Source organism: Pteropus alecto, unplaced genomic scaffold, assembly GCF_000325575.1.
Source record: "Pteropus alecto unplaced genomic scaffold, ASM32557v1 scaffold17, whole genome shotgun sequence".
Lineage (NCBI taxonomy): Eukaryota > Metazoa > Chordata > Mammalia > Chiroptera > Pteropodidae > Pteropus > Pteropus alecto.
The window spans coordinates 2,586,345-2,599,581 of record NW_006440645.1 but is presented as its reverse complement, the minus strand read 5'-3'; the positions used below and the strand labels follow the sequence as shown (position 1 = coordinate 2,599,581).

At 48.5% G+C, this 13,237-nt stretch overlaps 1 long non-coding RNA gene across 6 annotated transcripts in view; it reads left to right on the top strand.

Annotated features, from left to right (window-relative positions):
* The window catches only part of LOC107196095, a 69,171-nt gene that overhangs the window by 43,137 nt on the left and 12,797 nt on the right, over window positions 1-13,237 (top strand). Inside the window, exon 5 of one of the 6 annotated variants that reach the window (XR_003048057.1) lies at window positions 3,581-5,340. The exons of 4 other annotated variants lie outside the window; for them this stretch is intronic. This is a non-coding gene — a long non-coding RNA (uncharacterized LOC107196095). Of the gene's footprint in view, window positions 1-3,577; window positions 5,341-13,237 lie in introns of those variants that run through there. One more of the 6 variants, XR_001517415.2, reaches the window with a different exon arrangement.

Below are 13,237 nucleotides of genomic sequence, written 5' to 3'. Positions count from 1 at the left end.
CCTTTTCGGTCTGTATTTGGTGGCCTTGGGCAGTTAGAGATTCGGGCAGGATCCGGGGGACCTTAGATGTGGGGACTGACTGCCTGTGACCGTTAACGAGGCTGAGTCCCAGACCGATGCACACAGACCCAGCAGGGCAGCTGCCCAGCCACTGGCGAATGACAGCTCTGAGGGGACAGTCCACTCTTTGCCAGCCTTCCGGGCCCCCGACATGGTGCCAGCCCTGGGAGGAGCGACTCTGAGGATGACAGTGTGTACAGCTCACAGCTGGAGAGGCTGTCTGTGGACACATGGGTTTCGGTTTGTGCAGAAAGCCCTCTGCATTCGCCTTGACGGCAGCCCAGCTGCCATGGTGGCTGTTTCCCATTCTGAGGAGGGCCCAGCTTACCAGGCCCTCCAGAGGCAGGGTGGTCCTAAGCAGGCCAGCCATGCTGCTGTCTCTAATGAGATAGTGTGAGAAATATGGATGAGTTTGCGAGTGGGCTCCTTGCAGGAAAGGCTGAAGTGTAGGAGTGAAAAACTTTCCAATAAATCAGTCACAGGGAAGGGATATCTTCAGACGAGCCCCCAGGAAAGCACTGACAGCTACCAGGATGCAGATAACGAAACTGCCTGCTAGGCCCTGTTTGATCGAAGAGTTCCCCGGAAACATTTGTCTTTGTGTAAGACGTTTACAGCCAACATCTGCTTTCTGTAATCTGCTTGCTTGCTTGTTCAGAAGACCACCAGGATATGGTCTTAAGCTTTATAAGCTGCCTCCTCTGGAAGCTCGGGGCTGATCTCCTCTGACCCTGCGTGGTAGAGAGTCAGTCGCCGGCCGGCTAATAAAGGCTCACAATTCATCTCAATTGGCTCCGTGGGTCTTAGAATCGATCGCGCCACAACATAAGGGCACAGCAGCGGTCCTAGGGACTGTGACAGCCACCTTCGGCTGACGTTGGCGAGGCATCACCCTTGTCTTGCAGATGAGGAGACTGAGGTTCAGTGAGGCTGAATCCCCCACCCGTCACACTTGAAAGATACCGAGATGGGATTAAAACCAGTTCCGTCTTTGTATTTTCACGAGTTTGTGGAGAAATCTCTGTCTTCCTAGTCTCTGGCTATCTCGGTACTGCTATCTTTGTGACTAAATAAAGAAGCAGAGCTGAGCACTGTCGGGATGATTATTTCAACGTGCCCCTTACTGATTCTCTGGAATTTAGCATCCCAGCATGCGGGTCACTTGGGCTGCGGCACTTTTTACTTATGAAATTTGTGGCTCTTTTCCAACTCATGTTTTTCTGGTTTGCGAACTTCTAGAGATCCTTATGGTGTCTATCCTCAGGGTGCTTTCCTTTCCTTCAGCTGTGCAAATACTAAGGTTATTAACATGCTGAACATCAACAAATGGAAGCATGTGCCACTGGCCGTGCGGGCCTCTCCTTCCTGTCCTGGCCCACGTACGCTGCACACAAACACACTTGCCACGTTCACTGCCAAAAATAAGAACCAAATCCAGCTCCATCCAAATAACCCATTTATAGGCAAGCCCAGTGTTTTACGTGTTTTCCTCTGCAAAGTTGTTTCTTTTGCTTAAGCATTTCCTCCTAGGCTTTTAAATTAAGCCTGAAGGTAAACAGGGGAGGAAAGGAAAGGTAAACAGAGCCCAGTGACCAGCTTGTCAAGGACAGAAGCTAACGTAGCAGAGTTGGGAACTTGGAAGGAAATAATGCTTCGTATACAGGAATATTAAGAAACAAATTGCCAAAGCAAACCCGCAAATCATTTTTTCCCTTCGCTTGCATAATCCCAGCGTTTATCCAGAGCTTCGTCACATTTCCTGTCCCGATTCTAGCCAGCTGGTATTTTTCCTGTCTACAGAAGCTTTTTCTTTGACAGTTTTTCTCACCTGCAAGAAAATTAACCCTGCTTTTACATACAAATTTAGCATGACCTAATTAAGTAAAATTTCATGAAAGAAAACATGAAGTTTTTTTAAGGAATGTTTAGTGACAGGATCTGGATTTATAGCCATGTCTCACTTACGAGAGTCTCAGCATCACGACTATAAAGTAGGGACAATCACAGTATCATCAGGCTGTGGCACCGCATAGGGCTTATCTCAATGCCTGGCACATACCGAGTGTGTAATAAATGTCCACTGCTATTATTATCATCATCAAAAAGTGCAGCGAGCATAAACTTGGTGGTGAGGGAGTGACGATCAAAATGTGTGACGTCACCTTAAATAATAATGGCTTACTGCCCATTTCGGATGAGACAGCAGAGAGGTTGTCACATGCCAAAGGTCAGATAGAAACAATAAAATGATTCCTTAGCTTATAAAGATTCAGGTGTGACAGATATTAATACACAGAAATACAGCATGTGTGGATCAGAGGAAAATTTGCTTAAAAATAAAATATCCAGGTGAAAAGCAAAGGGGCTGGTGTATGTGATGAGTATTTATCCTGTGTGGGAGAGATTTATCAGTGTGTCACTAACAAAATCCGGCAAATAGCTTTTCTTCTGATTCTGTGCTCATCAATACAAATGTCCATTAATCCCATGTAGTTTGCCTGAATCCCCAACCAACCTGCTGCTTTTTCTGTTAAACTGTGACATATTTTAAGAGTAAAACATTCAGCGCTTAATGTTTGTTGAATGAATGAGCGAATGAATGGATACATAAGAAAAAGTTGAAGTTGGGAAAGAACCAGGAGAGCAAAGTTCAAGAGGAAAGAGAATCTTAAGGCATTGTCAAGTTCTAGAAAGAGATCACAGAGGATGACATAGGAGAAAAGGTCATTGAAATGGGCAAAAAGTAAGTCACTGGCAGAATTTAGATGCCTTTTTAGTGTGGAGGTCATGGAACCCAAATAGAATGGATTTAAGGCAGGAATGAGCAGACAGTGAGTGTTAGCTGCCAATGGAAACTATTCGAAAGGACCAGCCATGAATTAAAGGGCAGAGAGAGAACAGTTGCCCGAAGGAAAGCAAGTCGCGTGCGTGTGTGTGTGTCTTAGTTTCTCGTGTGTTTTGAGATTTTTCTTTTATTGGGAACTTTAATTCACAATAAAACACAACCCTTGGACTTTTCTAATTCATTCCTCCAGAGTGGGTTTGTGTTTCTGCCATGTGTGCTGAGGACGTTACAGACCTGGCTCCAGTTGAAATGGGTCCAGAAATGAAAGTTTCCAGCTTCTGAGTTCCTTACCTCACACAGTGTGAATTTTGTTTCTGAATCCATGTCTGACCCTTCCTGTGGCTGCAGATTCCCAGGAGAGCCTTCACTCCCCACAGTCAAGTTTCTCCCAGGCAGTTTTCTTGGCTGTTTGCCTCCCTGAGGGCTCTTTAGTCGCTTATGTGTGGTGAACTCTGTCCTGTGTGCATGCCTTTTCCTGAGCATGGTTCAGATATGAGGATGCAAAGTCCTAGGTGGCCTGGACATAGGGTTCTCCTCAGGCACCCAACTGCTTCAGCTCTCCCTGCCCTGGGCTCCGGCTTCATTCATTTTTAAAATGCTTTTACTATCTTTGTCTAGCAATTTTTCAATGAAGTAAGAGAATTATGAGTGAATTGGGTTTTTTTTTTCCAGCAGCATTTAACTCAGGGGGAGAATGGTACAGATGTTTGTGGGAGCTGCCCTCCTGGTTGCAGTGGGCTGCCAGTGGTGGGCGCCTGGAAGCGACTCTACCAGTGACCAGAGCTGAGGAATTCTGAATGGCGTACGGGTTGGAGCCACTGCTGGGAGGCCCGTGGGAGCCCAGTGCCCACTCTCCCACACAGTGACTGAAGCTCCGGTGTCAGGCCACCCTTGGGGTTGACTTTTCTCGTCTCTGAGGTGCACTGGTTATCCATCTGTCCTCCCGACGTCACAGAGCTTCTGGGAGATTCTGGGCCCCCCGATGCCACCTGGGGGCAGCGTGAGCCCCCTGCCAGCCGTCCAGTCGTCTTTAGCCTCCAGCAGTCTGGCCCGTCGACCCCGCATGACGTGGAGCAGGAAGGGCCCAGAAGCGCCGTCTAGAAGGTGGGCCAGTCTTGTCTCTAAGACCCGTCCCTCTGAACGTCAGCCCTTAACTGCCTCCCTCTTCCCGGCACTTGCTCAGTGAATGAGCCCCTTGTGTCACTCAGCGGGGGAGGGGCTTTGGACTGAAATCTTCAAAAGGGGCTGCATAGCTTTGTGAATGAGAGCAGGCTCAAGAAATGGGTGCTGCCGTGACTCGTGACTCGTTTAGAGCCATTCGGGAAGTGGTTCTGACGATGCGAAGGAGCCAAGGCCTCACCGGCCCCTCGGACACGGATCGTGTTAGCTTGGAACGGGTCCCCCGGAGTCTCCACCTCCTCACGCTTCCATGAGCACCGGGTCAGGGAGGCGCTCGCGTGACCTCGTCTCCGCCCTTTCTCTCCGCGCATAGTTCATAGCCGGATTGTGTGACTCTGCGTTTTCAGTCCCACTGTTTCCCTGAGCAGCCCGAGTTCACGTCCCCCTCGCCGGCCTGCGCCTCCTGAGCCAGGGAGCGCGGAATCCCGCCGCTCCCGCAGGTCCTGGGCGCCCACCCGCCTGCCGCCTGGGCTCCCCTGCTGCTCCCCCTCCTCCAGCTGCCCTTGGTGTGCCCTGAAGCAGGCCAGGCCGGCGAGGAGGGGCTGCTTGATGACGGCATAGAGAGCTGGTCTGTTTGTCGCTCGCCTTCAGTATGCCAGAGCTATTCCTGGCATCCTGGCATCAGAATGGTCCTGTAGGGGCTAAAGACTTGCGGCCTGCGTTTGGGGTCACGTCCATTCATGCAGACAAGTGCTGGGCGTGGCAGCCCGTGGAACCGTGAGGTGACACTGGTTTTTTAAGTGGATGCTATGGTTCCCACGTACACAGTCACTCCGTAAGTGGCTTCACTTTGCGACATGAATGGGACCATCTTCCTTTTCACTTCTGAGCATGCCGTCTTTGGGATTTCTTGTTCTCTAGCTGGTTTTGACATTTATCACATCTCCTGTACCAAAGTCGTGGCTGTTGCAGATGGGGAAAGAGACGGAGTATAGCTGAAGGTGATGGGAAATCCACCCCACCCCCGCCTCGTCCCTGTCCCCCTAGACACAGTCTTATTTCCGTCTTCCTGAAAACCAGAGAAATTCTCGATTTTCCTATATTTTGTTGAATTTTCTTTCTCTTCTTTGTTCTTAGAGCTCTTAATTCATACCTCTGATACGGGATTTACTACCTAATTATACGTTTTATATTTGTCTCTACTGCTTGATAATAGGCATCATAATATATTCACCTTCGTATTGTATCTCTAATTAATACCTAGCAAAATTCCTCCCTGTACATAGTGGACATCTAATAAATGTTTGTAGAATTAATCAGTGAGATCACTATTTCCATACATTTTATCTGCTTCTGTTTATTATATAGTTGTTACAACACATGTTTTTTATACTGCTTTTTTAAGGAAACACGTCAGGTCGTGTTATTTGAAGAACGTGCTCGTTTCTGGATGATTCCTTTCTTGGTGGTGAGCGCCATAGCAGTCAGCTGGTCGCACGCTCACCAGAGAGTGTTGGAGCCATGGCAGAGGTGCTCCCGAGCCCCGGGGGCCATCTGGAAGGAAAATCGTGCTGGTCGGTTGTCACCTTTGGTGCGGCTTGGCCTGGCCCAGAAGCCTGGTCCTGACTGGCGTGATGGTCAGCCTCTTGGCAGCCAGGAGCCGGCTCTGGTTATCCACGGCGATGGCGAAAGCCAAGGACACGCTAAAGGACGTGTCACCCTGTGGCGCAGGTGCCGGGAGAGGAAGGAGCTTTCCCAGGGTCATGCAGTAGCCCGCGTGGGAGCCTGGTGTCCAGCCTCGCGTTTGACTCTGCTTCTCGTCCCTGACGGCTGCAGGTTGTGTTCCTGTCGGGGAGGGTCTCCTCCCGTGAACAGGCAGGAGTGGGGGTGACGAACGCCGTTTGTACTATCTCAGGAAGCGCGATCCGTACGGGGGTTTCCTGGGGGGCGGCGGAGGCTTTGCCTCGCTCTTCGTAGACGTGACCGTCGTGTGTCTGACCCCAGTGCACAGCAAGCGCCAGTGCTGTGAAGCACTTTGAACTCGGTCAGTGTCTGCCGGTCTGTCGTGCACTTTAACAGAGGGCTTATCTTCTTAGCCTGTGCCTTTTCTTACGGATAAGAAGAGGAAACATTAATTTTTCTTAAAAATATCGAATTCAGAAAGATTTCTTACGGAGATGTTTACAGGCATTCTCAAGGAGGATTTTGTGAAACCTTAGGTCACTTCATAGATTTTTGTGGTCTTCCTTTTTTTACAAGAAAACTTCTTATAGAAAGAACAAACAAGATCAAATTCTTCTCATTGCATTATCTTTCCCAGTGGAGATCTTCCTGTTCTTCAGCTGCTCTTCCGTTAGCACTCTTAACGGTATCTCGGGCCCCTCGCTGAATTTTTAATCATTCGATGCTTTACCACAATTCCACTAATCAGTATATTTCAAACTCGAAAACACAACTCGATCCCGATCCCGATCCTGATCATAACGCTCCTGATTTCACTCTCGAGTCCTGCGTGTTGTTTCCCAATTGTTTGTAGTAGTAGTTCTCAAACGGGAACCGGGCATGTGCGGGGACGTCCCTGGTTGTTACAGCGTTGGGTGGTGGGCAGAGGCCCAAGATGCTGCCCCCGCCCTGCGTGTGGGGCCCCGCTGCCCACGGGCACCCCGTCCACGCAGCCGGCAGCCCTGGTGTACACAGAGCCTCACGGGGAGCGTTGCTCTGCTCCCTTCTCAGCCCCTATAGAGCACTTTGAGGGATTGCGTGAAAAAGCGAGCAGTTCCGATTTGTACATTCAGATGAAAGCTGTGCTTCAGAGCCAACCAGACGGAGGGCGAGAATGGGACCCAGAGCCTGGGCTTGCATGCTCCCCGGAGAAGGGAGGCTTTTCCATAATGAAAGGAGGAAAGAAGGAAACAGTGAGTGTGGGTGCACGCAGTCTTGGGGATGCACAGATGTAAAGGAGAGGCCATCTATTGAGAGGGAGGTGGCAGTGGTGACCCGGGAGGCTTAAGAGTACTGGAAGTGCCGTGGCCCCTGCAGAGGACGGGCTGTACTCACGCTTAATGAGCGAGCACCTTGTGATCAGGCCGCTCAGGGCTTGTGCTGGAGAGAGCCTCCTGGAGAGAGATGAGCAAGGGCTCATTCTTGCCTCGTGGGCCAGGGTGTGTGACAGCCATAGCAAGGGACTTGGGGACCAGTAGAAAACAAAGGAGAAGCCCGGTTGTAACCGCTGGACGAAATCAGAAACTGGTGGTTCAGGGAGATGACTGTCATTTGATGGCAGAGCCCAGGTTTATGGCGCAAGGTTGATTCTTAATCCCACCCGCGATGGGAATGGGGGTCTTACTCATTCAGGTTCAGGTGTTGGTTCCCACGGCCACCAGAGCAAGCCTGGCATATTGTGGATGTCTGGTAAGTGTTTGCAGAATGAACAGGTACTACAGATACACACACTGCAGAAGATGATGGTCTGCTCAATGAAGCTGGTTCGATTGGTATTTTCTGGCATTTTGAAACTTCAAGAGAAATAACTGGTGCAAGGGACAAGCACAGTGTGTACTCTCAGACCCAAAGGAGGGCCATCTGACCCAGCCTTGAAAATTCAGAGGGCTTCCGGAGGACGGGAGCGTTGGTTGTGTACAGCGTGCCAGGGATGAGGCAGGATCGTTTTATTTTCATGAGGATGGGTCCGGGTGGGCTAAGGGAAGCAGGATGGACCCTTCTTCTGCCAGAGAAGAATTGTGCAGGGCAGGAAGAGTCAACAGACGCTACGAAAGCAGGAGCCTCACACACGGTAACTGTGAGCCTGCTGCCTGTATCACGTACTTTGCCCGGGACCGTATATGTCAGTTCCGAGGTCACATTGCTCTCCAGTTAGGAAGTCCGCTGAAGACGTGGAGGGAGCCCTCTGTGGGAGGGGGACAGGCTTTTGCTCTTGGTGTCATCGCCTAGTGCTAAGTCTTCCTGCCACGGCGTCCTCTTCAGCAGCGGGATTTGTGTTTCTCCTGCGTGACGTTAATCGGTATCAAAACTAAGCACTCGGCATCCTTGGAGTAAGGAGTACTAACCAAATTTATTTTCCTATTCGAGGTAAATATTCAGCCACATCCTCCAGAAAACACATTTCTTTGTACTAATCCATAGTTTAGATATTAGGTTATAGGGAAGAAACGGTTGTATTTTTCTGATGAAATAAAACCACTCATGCTCCTTTAGGCTTGATGTTTTAAGTAGTTGGACCTAATTCTTGCTAATGTGCCTTTTTACATTGGCTGAGCACACTGGCTGCACCCACCCTGCAGGCTGTCACAGCACTCCCCAGGGAATAGCGCGTCCGGTGGGCTGAGGGGGACGGCTGTACACTGGCTTGCACCAGGCTCCAGAAATCTCCTGGTCTGAGGAACAACTGAGAACGTCTTTGCAAAGCATTTGTTTTTCAAGATGCTTTATCACGTGTTAATAACTCCTCACGAACATTATGCAAGCTAAGCGTTACACTTTTAGCCATTTTGGAGTTTGGGAAAAGCGGGAGGTTAAAGACTTGGCAGTGCATGCCAGTGCCCTTCGCCCCATGGCAGCCCGTGCTCGTCGAATGTGGCCACCTGACCTGAACTGCGCTAATAACGTCAGCCCTCCTGCCTCAGCTCGTCGATGGCTTTGGGACTGACGTGTGCCCGGACACAGCCTGGACGGTGAGGGTGTGTCCTCACTCTTTCTGAACCTGGAGGAGGAGGGGGCTGGAGGACGGAGAAGGATGTGGTGTGGGGAGAGCGTCCTCTTCTCTGGGAAGCTGGAAGGACGGGAGCCAGGAGAGTCCCCGCAGGCTGTAGCGGTGGGCACATTTGGGAGCGCTGGTCCGGGAAAGGAAGCCGACCGACAGACGGAGGTGGAGACGGAGGCCAGGGCCCGGCAGCACTCATGCCCCTGGCCCGGCCACCCTGCTGGCAGCGGTGTTTTCGTCCTGCCTGGGCCCCTGAGCGCCTCCTTTTCCTCGGCCTGTGCTCGTCCCGACTGGGTTTCTGCACCTTCCACCAAGGGTCCTGCCCAGCACCACGGGGAGGAGGCCGAACTGGCATTCCCGCGGACTGCCTGCCTCCCGCTTCTGTGCTGCTTCCGCCGGACCACGGCGACTGCCACGCCAGCTCCGGGGTCCTCGGGCCTTCTGGAATCTACATGTCATCTATACGGCTGATACCAGATAAGTCGTGCCAGGTGCACGTGGCTGGTTTTCTCTCTTGGCTCCCGTGACTTATGGTACCTGGTCCAGACTGGCATTTCTGGTAAGAAAGGCTAAACATCTAGGTGGACTCGGGCTTAGCTGTTGTGGGCCCAAGTTCTTCAGATCGTGCACATTTCGAGGTGGCTGCAACTCTTTGCTCTTAGGTCTCAGATCTCATTTTCCGCTCTTGAGTAAGCAAAGCCAAAGAAAGATATTTTTTTTTCCCCAAATATGTATGGATTTTATTGGTTGCCCAGAAGAATTAATTTTGGAACTGTAGCCAACTCATTGGTGTAACTACATCCTTTGTTCATCTTAGTCACGAGAATAAGATAGCCCCTTCTTCCTGGATGACAGGAAATGCCGCTTTCCTCTCTCGAATTGACATATGTGCTACCATTACGTGTTCCAGCAATTCTCAAAATCTTTTCTCTAATCCATTTCATTTCTAAAGAAAATCTTGGTTATTTTGACATCATAGAATCCTTGACCCAGAATCTTTATTCTCAAATAGCATTACTTAAAAGTTTATTTACACTGAAAAAGTATTTGCATATTTATGTATATGCAATGATATATTACATGTATAATTACTATAGACTTAATCTTTAATAAATTGCAAGATTTTTTTATAGAAATACGACACTGAATTAAATTACTTTTTTCAGGCCCTGTAGTTCTGATGATATTCTTCATAACAGCCTTCTGTGAATCCTAAGTCCTTTTCAACTCTGTTTGACTCAGAGGTGAAGAATTCATAAAAAGGGCTACACGATGCCCTCTACAGTTGTACGTTACTATTTATGTTCTCTATCATTTATGACAAGAGAACATCTCTGCTTAGTTGTTCTCGACCATTTGGATATGGTCACTGTCATTGAACTAATAGGTAAAGCAGAATTACAATAACAACAACAAATACCCACTTAATATAAATATTCCGTGAAGGGCATTGAAGACAAAGCCAACTGGACATCCACCATTCAATTAGGAGAGTGACCGAAGTCACCGTGAAGATTTTAAAAGGTCAGGTTAAATTCTGCTTGTGCTGTCATCGACCTGCAATGCTGTGTGGTGGGACCCGGTGCCAAGTCCGTTTCAGCAAGCTCCGTTTCCTTACCGCGCTCACCGCTTCCGCTGCCACTCGTAGAGGCAAAAAAGGCAACAGAAGCAGCAGGCCCTCGCCTGAGTCTTCAAATTGCTCATCAGGCCCTGGTTTATGAGCTCTCTGCACATGTATGTTATTTATTTTTCCTCACCATGCCACCTGATTCCTCCAGTCCCGGCCCAGGAAGTATGATGGGCAGGGAGGCATGCCTTTGGCTCGCAGAGGACTGTGTTTATTACAGCTGCCCTTTGTTTTATTTTTACTGTACAAACCATGAAGTGCCATGTAATTATAAGGCTCGGTTATTTATACTCTGAGGCTAAAGAAGGTAAGGGTTAGTCCCTCTGTTTTTATATTCCTATTTTTCCTGTGGCGTTCCTGCTTTGGTAAACTCACAGATGCCAATCTGTTACTTGCCAGAACAATGATCTGCATTTTGATGTCTGATGTACAAATAACCTGTTAGGAATAACTGAAAATTTTAATATTTGAGGGATCTGAAATAATACATAGAGGTTAGCTACAGAATTTGGTGTAGAATTCACATTTGTCCTCAAAGAGAAGCAAAGCACTGGGTAAGATGCCGGCTGTAAACTTGGTGGATGATTGTGACAAATTTGAGAAATCACATGAAGAATTAGTTAAAAGCTCTGAGTAGCTGAAAAGTAAATGAATAAAATTACTCTAAACTGTGTTACATGGGCCCACTTTTTCCTCACTTATAAAAACCAAGTTTCATTTTGCATAAGATACTGCATATGTGCTTTGTATGTAATTTTTATACATGCATTTTTCTTGTTGAGCCTTTACAGCAGTGTGCGCACATTAAGCATCTCTACCCCAGCTTTGCAAACGAGAGCGATTAAATAGAGCGATTTCAGAGCGATTAAATAGCTTTTCCTCCACCTATAGCTGGTAAACAGAACCAGGATTCGAAGCCAGGTCTGGTGGATTCCAAGATCTACATACTTAACCCTTGTTATACTTTTTCCTTTTAATAAACCAAAAAGGGTTCATTAAAACATTTAAAAATTTTTTAAATCTATATTTTATATTGTGGAAAAGAGATCTGCCTGAAGCCTTCATTCTTTCTTGTTACTAATCTGAGTCCTAGTGAGGTCATGCTTCCTGAACTAAAGCTACAAACGTGTTACATGGGGTGAGAGTTCTTTAATTAAAGTAGCAGATTAGGATACAGATTCGTGATCACACAGTACAAGAATTCAAAAAGGACACTGGCACTTATTCTCACCTAGACAAAGAGCCACAGTTTGAAAACCTGTTCATATGGAAAATAACAAACTCAGTTTCTTGAATTAACTATTTTAGTGCCCATGTTGAAATGGCTCAAAAAGAATATTTTTAGAGTAACTTAGTAGTAGAGATACCTTGATACAGAAAGAATGAATTTTGCTTTATGGATCTTTCTTTTCTTTTTCTTTTTTTCTTCATCACCTATTACTGTTAGCTGCTGGTAATCATCAAAAAATTGTCTCACATTTTCAAGATTTCTTGGTATTAGGTCATTGTTACTAGATGGAAGGAAGTCAGATGCTTAGAACTTAAGTGACTTACTCAAGATGACAACAGTGAGTCATTTGCTCAGCCAAAAAGACAGCAAGGAACTTCCTGGTTATAAGTGTTGCAGCTGGTGACTCAGCGTGCCTGTCCCCACTGCTTCCGCCTCAAACCCACGGGCTTTTCGCGAAGGGCAAGTGGGCTTGTTCTTCAGTATGACCACACTGCTGCTCCCCAAGAAGACATCAGCTGGAATTGAGATTTGCTTCTATGGTCAGCACCCAACCTCACGGTCTTATGTTGAGATTAAATCAAAAAGCGAAGATTCTAGTTACTAATTTCTTTGGACAAACTTTGCCTTAAGAGTTGATTGTTCCTCGAGAACAAAGGTTTGGACCATCAGGCAGTCTACAGGCAGGCTGTAGGCGGGCATAGCGAAGGGGACAGCGTGACCCATTGTCTTCTTATTTTGAAACAGTTTATGCCCACGAGGTATCTACCTGGTGTGATGTCATAGTTCAGGGGAGGCACTGTTACCTCCGACTCACACAAGTGTCAGCGTCGTCTGGACACCAGTGACTTCTGTAAGTCGTTTCTCTTAAAATTTACTTGTCATTCTTTAGAGCTTAGAAATTAACTTTACATGTGTATTGATCATTCTTAATTATCAAGTTCATCTTTCTCTGTGTCTGCTCCGAATTCTAAACCATACACTGTACGTTTCCTGTACAGCAGTTGTCTCTATCACAGTTTGTCTCCCGAGTTTCGATTATATAAACTTGGCTTCGTTATCTTCTACTTTGACCCCATGTTTCATGAGACAAGCCGGAGATGACCCCAGCTGGGCTGGAGCAGCAGGCCTCTGTGCTGGTGTGTCTGTACAGTGGGCAGCAATAGAAAGTTTTGCCTCCCTTAGGTGTCACTTCTCACCTCACAGAACCCCGGGGCCCTCATGCATGATAGTGCCGACTCAAACCCAAGCTCTCAATGACGTGGTCTAAGTTCTGATCACGCCCTCCCTTAGGTAAGGGCGTCAGGGCGCACAGGAAGGCTTGCCCGCGGCGGACCGGACCGGACCGGAAGGCTTGCCCGCGGCGGACCGGACCGGAAGGACCGCGCCGTCCGCTGGAGTCCGCGGGTGCACTTTCGCCCCCCAGCCACGGCTCTGGCCTCCTTTGAAAGTGCTGCTGACTTTCCCTGGGCGGATGTCTGTCCGCCCGCAGCACTTACTGGAGGTGTCGCCTGGAGCGTGGAGAAGGGAGACGAAGAGCAGCGGGGAAGGCGTTAGCGGGCCCGGGTCCCGCTTTCCTCCGCGGCCCCAGGGGACACCGCATGTCCCCTGCGATCCCGCCCGGCGCCTCTTCCTGCG